At 36.1% G+C, this 10,111-nt stretch overlaps 1 pseudogene; it reads right to left on the bottom strand.

The window, feature by feature from the left end:
• Positions 1 to 3,407: 3,407 nt before the first annotated feature.
• On the bottom strand, positions 3,408 to 4,583 carry LOC140511327 (U6 snRNA-associated Sm-like protein LSm4 pseudogene; annotated as a pseudogene).
• Positions 4,584 to 10,111: the final 5,528 nt, after the last annotated feature.

The following is a 10,111-nucleotide window of genomic DNA, read 5'->3' as shown; positions in this document are numbered from 1 at the left end:
ATTTTCTAATAATCAACTGCAGCCATGACAAAAATAGATAAACTGGGAAATTCTCTTTAAAAACTCAAAACTTTTAACTCTGAATGAATGTGGTTTGCCACTCATTAAACATGACCTTGGATCAGTCACTTAACATGAAGACGCTTCGTACATTCAATTTCAAAATGGAGGTAACAATACATTAATTCATCACCACAGGGCTATTATTGCAATCAAATTAAGTTGTCTGGGAAAACATTTTAACTGTAAAGTACCATATAAATATTTCAATAGTAGTTTTAGTAAAAATACCAAGTTTAATTTGAACATTAATATCATAATCACTTAGTTCCAAGTGACATTGTAGATATGAAACTTAAATTACTCTGAACTTTTATTTATGCTTAGTTCACCCCAACAGGAGGTAGCATGGGCATAATGGACAGAAAGTGCTGACCATGGGGTCCAGAAAACTCAGACTTGAATGTCACCTAATACTTATCACCTGTATGATCATGGACAACTAATCATTAATCTCTTTAAGCCTGTTTCCTGCTTTATACATTTCTATATTACCTACCTTCCTGGCTTGTTATGGAGATATAGAGAAGTGTGTCTATAAAGCATTTTAAGAACTTTAAAATGTGATGTCATTATTATCAACTCTCAAATACTAGTCATTTAAATAGAATCATTTATCAAATTTCATACAAACAAATTTGCTACATGGTCATGATTTTTATCTCTGATATACATCAAATTCAAACTTTCCCCCCCATAAAGTATTCATATTAAAGTATATGTGCTTTTTGGAGGCTTTATTTCCTCTGCTCTATATTGATTATCTGAGATTTAAAAAATCAAAACTTCCTTCGTAAATAGTTTCCTCACAGTCAAATAATACAAATTAAAGTTTCTTAAGCACAGAATTCTTGATAGGCATATGTTTTACATTAACATCTTTCAAATTCTGGATTGTCAATAAGCGAAAAGGAAATTTTGAACTATGAAGTATAAAAAGAAATGGGAGAAAATGATTAAAAAATAGACTATACTTTAATGGAAAACAATATTAGATCTGTAAGAAAGAGCAAAAAGTAGAAAAGTAGACATCTGAATTTTGTTTGAATTTCAGGTAGCAATACCCTTCATGTATCTCTTTCAGCCTTGGAGAATCTTAGTATGTATGCTAAGAATTCTCACTTTGTTGCTATTAGGATCATTTCCTCTAGCAGTCAGCCATTTGAACTGGGTATATTCAGTAAATTTTGGTTTTTTGGTGTGTTTTTTTTTTTTTTTAATGTGACTGTTAATGCCTTGACTTGCAAATTTCTTTACACTAATTTTTTTTACCCACAAGATTCCCAGCTATATTTCATTGAAAGATTTTGCAGGTAGCTGGTTAGTCTGCTAAAATATCCGTTCCACATTGTTGATTTACCCTAGAAGATAAAAAGGCATGGCCTCAGTGGCCTCAATGCATTTAAATAGATATTAACAGAGAGATAAATCTAAACATCAGTTGCAACAAAATCTACTTGCATTACTTTTTCTGAGATCATGACCCTGGGAATAACTCTGCCACTTCTCAATTATTACAGTTTCTCCATGTTTATATGGAGTTGTTGGGGTACGAAAGAGGATAAATTGAGCAATTAACATTCATTTAAATTTTTCCTTACTTGGTTCAGCCCACTGCTATAATGATCATGTTAGTAAATTGGTTTTTTCTCTTGGTTCTTCCCTAGCCCCCTAACTCTCCAAATAATAAGTAATTGTTTGATTTACTGGGTTTATAAGGAATGGTATAATAAATGTCACTCTTTGATGATGAGAAAAGAAAAAATTCACCTGACAGTCTAATTCACTGAATTTCAAAATTAAATGTAACAATTTAAGACATCTAGTACAATCATAGATTTTTTTTTAAAAGAATAATAAGAGCAACAACTAAAGTCTTGAGGACCTGAGAACCCAAGTTGACCATGATCAAAACTAGAATCCAGTTTTTCTGCCTTGTATCAATTTCACTTTCTTTAACTTTTTTATATTATCTGAAGATTGCAAACTCATTTTTCAAAATCACTATATTAACAGAATCTTTTGGTGACCATCACAGTTCTCACAGAAGAATCATGACTGAAAGAGGAAGATGGAATAAAATAATTTGGTGGTGAAGTGTTCATTAAATAAAATTTAATGCAAAGATTAAGTACAATATTAGAACAGCAACTTGTATCAAGGAAATCAACCCCTGAATAAAAAATTATAAACCTAAAAGCAGAAAATATAATTTTAATGAATGCTAAAAATGACTATTTTTAAAGATAGATTGTATAGGAGTGCATGATACCTGGTGCCACCTCACTGTCAGTCAGTCAGACATCATCTTTTTAACTTAAGAAGCACTTTCTTTTTTTTTTTTTTCTTTAGGTCAACATTGCATTTATTCCAATCACCATTCAGGATGGGTTCAGCCAAGTCATCATGGAGAAAATATGCATATATAAAACCTTGGTAACCTATGGAGTTTCTTGCTTACAACACTGGATATGGTTTGTTTGTTTGTTTTTTTTAAAAGGGAGAGTTGTCTCAGATAAAACCTTCTTGTTACCATGTCATCCCTGCCACTCACTCCCACCCCCAAAAATCTGGCTCTATTTTTCAAGATAAATTATTGAGATAAAATATACAATCTCTTATTTTTAGAGGAAATAGGTTTCTTATTCCTAAAGGAGTGTGAACTCCTTTTAAAACTCAATGAGAATGTTTTTTCAAGTATTTTTTGCTCCATCCCTATATAGCTTCATTTTGAGGTTTTCCCAGGATAGGAAATAGTGACTGTAAGAGACCCAGGACAGCAAATACAAATAGTACAAACTCCCCTGCCACACACTTTAAAAGGTACATCCAAAGGGCTGAAGTCTGCCCACACTTCAGGTGTCTGCAAATGTTCTCCATGCACATTTCAGAGAATCATTTCAAAGCAAAATCCTGGCTAAAATCTCCATACGTGAAATGTTTCTGCAGAAATGGAAAAGAGGGGAAAGGAAGGTGAGAACTCCCACCCCACCCCGAAATGAAAGAAATGTGCAGGATGTTAGATTTTAAAACCATTGAAATAGACGTAAATCTTCTATTTCTATCTCTAGAATATTGACGCTTAAAAAGTTCTTTGAAGTAGCCAGTGTTTCTGTATACTAGTTTAACTTCTGAAAGGGTCACACGTGTCAGAAAAGCAGGATAGGAGATTTGCCAGGGGACAGCTCTGGTGCCACAGAGAAAGTGTACAGTACACTACCCAAAACCACCATCTTTCTAGAGAGTGGAGTTTCCTCAGGGAGCAAGAGTAGAAATATGCTCCATGACAGCCTGAGAATGAAGAAATCACATGCTCATCTGTTGGGCATGTAGAAAGGAATTATTAGTTTTCAGCTTATGGTTGTATTATTTTTATTTCAGTCACACAAACTAAAGTGGTTTCCCCAAAACAAATGCTCAGAGGAGAAGGGAAAACAACTCTAATGATTTTTCTCTGAAACAAATTCCAACCTCTATTTTTAGTTTAAAAAAAAGAAGAAGCAAGGTTGGGGAACAGACTTAAAGGAAACACCTTCCTGATAGTTTCAGGGCTTGTAACTTTGAAGGAAAAAACCTGCCATGTGTCAGAAATGCCCAAATCTTAAAGCAAACATCATAAGACAGACGGCAGCACAAGAAAACCACTGTGGAAATGCCCGAAACACCCTTAAAACAGGAGCAAAGACCACCATGTTCGGCTACACTAAAAAAAGGGTTCAGAATCTTTAAATCAAGTCCCCAGGAACCAAGGATGCCAAAAAACTGAAAAGCCCCCCTGATGTTTCTAACTCTAGAATGGAGGCTAAAACAAGTGAGCCAATGACTACTTACTTTACCTAAAGAAGAGGATTTCAAAGGACTACAAAAGATATGATTCATGGAATTCTTCCCCAACACTTGCCCGGCCCCCAACTGTTTTTTAAAAAAACAGATTCATTAACCAAAAATTAGAAATAGGATACGAGGCCAGTGCAAGGCAGCAGCACAGGGGTCTTCCCGTCAAAGTCTCTGCTCAGGCCAGGCCAAGGTCATGGCCACGCCTTCATTGCTTCCCAGCCTGCCGGCCTGGCTTTTTCTCCTGCTGTCCTCTTCCGCTGCCAGGAATTCCTCTTTGGCCTCGACCTCCAAACACACCTCGGCCAGCTCCGCCTGCACCACGCCCCTTCTGCTGCTTCTGCTGCTGCAAGCCACCTCGGTCCCTGCCCTTGGGCACCACCTCTTCTTTCACCATGTCAATAATTTCATCCGGAATCCGCAAATATTTAATGGTGCTGCCTCGAATGTAATACTCAGGCATTCGCCAGAACTTATCACCATCCCTAGATGTACAGATGACCTCTCTCAAACTGATGTTCATCCAATTATCGCAGCTCACAAGGTGCCCATTGTAGGTTTCACCATTTTTTAGTTCTACCAACATGGGGTGATTCTGGGCTGTCTTCAGTAAGGATAAGGGCAACATGGTGCCGGCCGCGCCGGGGTGGGGACAGGGCCGGGGCTGCTCCAAGAAGCACTTTCTAAGCCTCGTGCAATGACATCCTTATGCAATAACATTCTTTAGGCTCAAATGAAGATAGTAGGGGGAACAAGTCCTTGTTCATTATACCATCAGAGCTGTTACTGTGATAAATAGGTCTATTAAGAGAGAAATCTCTCCCTTTCTTGAATAAGAACATAAATTTAGAGATTCAGAACTTGAAAAATCCAAAACTTTAATTCAAAAGTGTAAAAATTATGGTAAAATCAGAGTGAAGAAATCTCATTTACTCTGTCACACCCAGTCTGATTTTCATCAGATGTGTCAACATTAGTATCCCGATGGCATTTGAGGCTGTACTATTAAGTGGGTTCAAGAACTATTAACCTACTGGATTCTTTCACAGAACAGGAACTGAAGTAGCTCTTAGAGCTTCTTAGAACTTCTACCTGAAGTTGCCCAAGCTTATATAAAGTAAGTTATTTAAATGAATAGTAGCTGAATTATCGTCAAAGATGACCACACAGAAACATCACATCTGAAAGCATTTTAATACCTTTATAGCGTCAGTTTAAGGCAGAATCTGGAACTGTGGGCCAATTTATTGAACACCTATCATTCTGCACAAGTAATCAACTGGATCCATTCCTAGCCCTTTCTAGAAAATTTGATTCTAATAATCATTTTGGCATATACTGAATTACCAAAGAAGATGTGCTTACTCAAATTCAGATGGTTGCTCCACAAATAGAAATGACTACATTTAGAAAAATAGACTACCTCCATAACTACCTGAATGAAAATAGAGCCTTTGTGATTTAAGTTGCTGACATAGTTGAAAAGGAATAAGGAGAAAATATTCTTTCTATAAGCACTATAATGTGAGTATCAATTTAGATTTAACCCATCTACCAAACAGAAGCAAGATAACGATCACTGACTGTGGAGTCTGAGGATTCAGATCAAATTCCATCTCTTATAACTTGACTGTATAGCCCGCCTGGGTCAAGTCCACAGCCACCTTACTTGAGCAAACTTGAGCTGAATTATCAAAGTCATCATTTAAAACATAAGTAAATTGGTAACCCTCAAAATCAGAACTTGACTTATTGTTTTGTTGATCATTTGATTTTAAGAAAATAATAGAGAAAAATAGTAAGAACGCAAATCAAAATTTAAAGTGTGTGTTTGGTTCCTTTTTTTCTTTTTAAACAGATGTTTACAAACACACCCTGTCCATGAGCCTCAATGTTTTCTTCTATACAATGCTAGTGTTGGACTAGTTGACATTTCGGATTCTTTCCAACCATACATCTACAGTATTATTAACCACTTAAGACTTCTGGAACTGTTGCAATATACATTTATCAGCAACCTGAAAGAATACCTTTACAAAGATGACAATTTTGTATGTGGTTGACAACCATAAGTTTGACTATGGAATAGCAGGGGATATATGGTGAATTTTCTCTTTGGAGCACTTAAAGAATGTGCTCTTTATGTGTCCAAGTCTAATAGTAACATGAAAAAATGAGAAGTCTCTCAATAAACATATTAACATATATCACGTATGCCTAGAATGAAGGAATAGGAAGATTGAAAAGAATTAGAGGGAGTGAGAGAGTAAAGAAATTTAGGCAAAGCATTATAATGGAATTGTAGGAAGGATAAGATTAAAATAAAGAGAAAAAAGAGGAATTGCCCTTCAAAATCTATCACTTTGTTAATAAAAAGACTTGTTATTCTGAGCTAAGGTTTATGATGTGCAAATACCAAAATAATTTCTCTTAAATAATAGTGGCTTCCTTTAAAAGTCCCACTCCTAAAAGTCTTACTTGCAAATATTTACCTGTAGTCTGTCATCAGATAAAGGTCTCCAGTCTACTTAAATAAGGCAGTTTTACTATGACAAAAGGGCCTAACAAGATCCATAGTTCACTATTCTTTTCATAAATTTTTCCCATCAGCAAATCCCAAGATTCAAGTCATCGGTCATCCAAATTACTGCCACTCCTACATTTTTCTTTCTTTTTTGCACCTGCTTCTTGAAAATAACACATACCTTTTCTTTTTAAAAGTTGCTACTATGTACTATAGGGCAAAAATATGTGTCCGTTTGTGCGTGTGCGTGTGCGTGTGTGTGTGTGTGTGTGTGTGTGTGTGTGTGTGTGTGTGTGTGTAAGTATAGGATTAGAATAACAAAGAGGCATTTACAAGCTTAAGACTGCAGCATGTTTTCAAATGCCACTGCAGGGAGTTATGCTTGTCTTTTCTTAACTACTTCTGCCAGATTTTGGGATATGAATCAGGAGATCTAGTTGTCTACCTTGTGCTATTATTTGAAAATGATATTTGGCATCTTAATTTTGCCGACTCTGCTTCCACAACGCTTACTAAGTCTCCCATGCAGGTGCAAGAGATCTCCCATAGTTACCTCTTTTTCATGTCCCATCCCAAGTAAATCTCTTCTCATCCCCAGCCCACTGTCAAGTTGTTTTTTGGGGGAAGGGAGAACTCCAGACCTTCTTCCTTCTCCTCAGATTTTCTAGCAAATTAGAGAAAAGAGATGAGGAGAAGGAGCCTTTTTAATTAATCCAGACTCCCATATGAAATTCCCTCTTCCAAATCAATTATGCTATCTCTTTCCATCTTCTGAGAGCCCCCCACAATCTTAATGTTCTATCTTTGTAAATCCTCAACCTCTTACTCTCAAAGTTATATTTTTCTCCTAATCAAAAACAATGCTTCCTCTGAAGATTAACTTGGCTGCCTATATCATTGGTTGCTTGCTTCTAGTTGCATAAAAACCAGTATCAGGAAGGGAGGACTCAAAAAACTCTGCCTGGGGGCAAATTTGCTAGGAACACCTCTGACCTAACATGAAGTCTTCCCCCAAACTGAGCTGCTTTAATTCTGACTCTGTACCTTTGAAGTGAATCTGCTCAAAACTCCCTGCTTATTGACTTAATTGAGGTTCAAGTACAAACTAAAGAACCAATAAGTACTAGAAGCCTAATCAATCTTCACAGCTATTGGCTCTAGCAAACCATCTGTTTCAGAGTATCGCATGTGACTTACACAATTCGTCCCTGCCTCTCACTGCCGGGCAAGGTAGTGGTTCACTAGAGGGAAAATACTTGAAAGAATAAACGTGGATAAAATTTTCTTCTCTCTTGGTTCTTGGGGGAAAACTTGATCTTACTACTTACCCAATCTCATAATTAATAATAGAGAACATTTATATAGCACTTTAGATTATCTTAGTTGACCCTCACAACAATTTAATGTGAAATAGTTGCTTAATATAGCTATGTTACAGATGAGGAAACTGAGTTTGAGAGGTATAAGGACTTGTCATACAGGGTCATTTCATTAGGAAGTATCAGGCAGGTTTCCATACTTCCAGATCCCTTTACACACTACAAATAGATCCTGGGAAATCATTTTTAACGCTACAAAATTGGTATTTGAACTTGCTTAGCTATAGCCTTTGGTTGAATAAATCTGTATAAATTCCTATAAATTAACTACTAACAAAGGAATGATGTGTTTATGGCTGATCCATTTATAAATTTTTAAGTAAAATTTCCTGTAAGATTTATGGCAAAAAGTTCCTTGTCAGTGACCACAATTATATAAAACCTGAATTTCTTATTCTCCTCAAAAGTCTAATTAAGTAAAAAATATCAAAAGCCCTCACCCTTAATTTTTTTATTAACTTAAAACATTTTCCTTTTTGATATTTTTTGCTACTCACTTAAAACAAAACTCATTTTTTCAAATGGTCAAATTAACGTGAAAATATTTACAGATTAAACCAATATGTTCTTTGTGGAGTGCATGTTATGGTAATAATAATAGTTCTCATTTATTTAGAAATTTATGGTAGATAAAAGACTAGGTACATAATCTCATTTGATCTTCCCAACAATCCTGTGATATGTTGGGTTTTTTTAATTACCCTTGTTTTGTTGGACAACTAGGTGGCAACTAGAGTGTCAGGACTGATGTAAGGCAGAGTCATCTTCCTGAGCCCAAATCTGGCCTCAAACACTCAATAGCTGTGTGACCCTGAGCAATCACTTAACCCTGTCTGCTTCACTTTCACCATCTGTAAAATGAATTAGAGAAGGAAATTGCAAACCAATTCAGTATCTTTGCAAAAAAACAAAATGAGATCACAAAGGACATCACTGAATAATAGTGACCCCAGTTTTACACATGATGAGGCTGAAGTTCCAAAAGCTTACCCATGGTCACACAACTAGGCAAGTCCATGTTTCCTTGGTTTTAGCTTTCTCATCAGCAAAATGAGGATAATAAAAGCAACTATTTGCCAAAATTGTTGTGAAGACAAAATGAAATAATACTTTTAAATTGCTTTTCAAAACCTAAAGGGTAAGTTATTATGTTTTAACTAGAATTGTGATTTTAAATCTAGCTCTCAGTGAGGTGCTCCTTCTGTGATGACAAATCAGTACTTGTTCTCCTCTAATAATCTTAGAAAATTGACAGGGGGCCCTGGAAGGGTAAATGACTAGGGTATCAGAAGTGGGACTTGATGCCAGGTTTTCCCGACTCTGTCAACTTTTGTTTAGGATATGTTGCCTCACATATACATAAGTCAGTTGAGAAGCAGAAATAATATTTGACAGGACAAAACCAAGTCACTGAGGACCAGGAGAGTTTATTCAAAGAAGAAAAATAGAATTCAACAGAACAATGTTCAGATAGGCCAGAAGGAAAGGGGAGTAATAGGATAGAGGAGAGTGTGAGACAGCATGGAAAGAAAAGAAAGATGTATTTGCAAAGAGCAGTATATTTGGGGTCAGAAGGCCTCTGTTTAGATCTTGTGTCTGACATGTAATGCCTAAGTAATGTTAGGAAAATCACTCAATATTTCCAAGCTTCAGTTTGGACTAGAAGAGTTTGGAGTAGATGTTATCTATGGCTCCTTATGAGTATATGAATACTATGTTTGGGATATAGTGACTAGAAAAGTTTAGTTAGAGTGAAGTATTGGTGTAAGGAATGAACAATGAAACTATAATTCTGGGTTGGAGCTAGAATAAGAAGGTTTTGAACACCCAGCTAATAAATTCAAACTAGTTTATCTTGTTTCTAGTTGGAAGCTTTTGAACATGAGAAGACACTTACCCAGCATGCAATTGCTTTGATAAGTGAGGTTCTCCCTTACCTTTCCTGGTACCAGGCCCAGTTTTGTCCATCCCTGGCCATTTTCAAAACATGTTGCCTATATGTTAGCCTTCTTCTCACTGGAATTTAGACTCTACCTCTAGGCACTGATATGTAATGGGTGATATTTCTCTCTTGCTTGTCTGAAACCAGGTTTCTATACCTCTTTTGAACAATTCCTATACCATGCTGCAGCACATGTGCCCTTCTCCACCTCCCATTTGAAGTTCTGCTCCCCTTTATGTGTTTTATTCTCTTGTTAGAATATAGTTGCTTGAGAACAAAGAGATTTTTTCCTTCCATTTATGTCTCCTTAGTGCTTAGCAGAATATCTGACACATAGTAAATGCTCAATAGACCTTTATTTTTCTTTCATTC

Source organism: Notamacropus eugenii, chromosome 6 (genome assembly GCF_028372415.1).
Source record: "Notamacropus eugenii isolate mMacEug1 chromosome 6, mMacEug1.pri_v2, whole genome shotgun sequence".
Lineage (NCBI taxonomy): Eukaryota > Metazoa > Chordata > Mammalia > Diprotodontia > Macropodidae > Notamacropus > Notamacropus eugenii.
The sequence above is the reverse complement of the archived record's forward strand: the minus strand, read 5'-3'. Positions and strand labels throughout refer to the sequence as shown.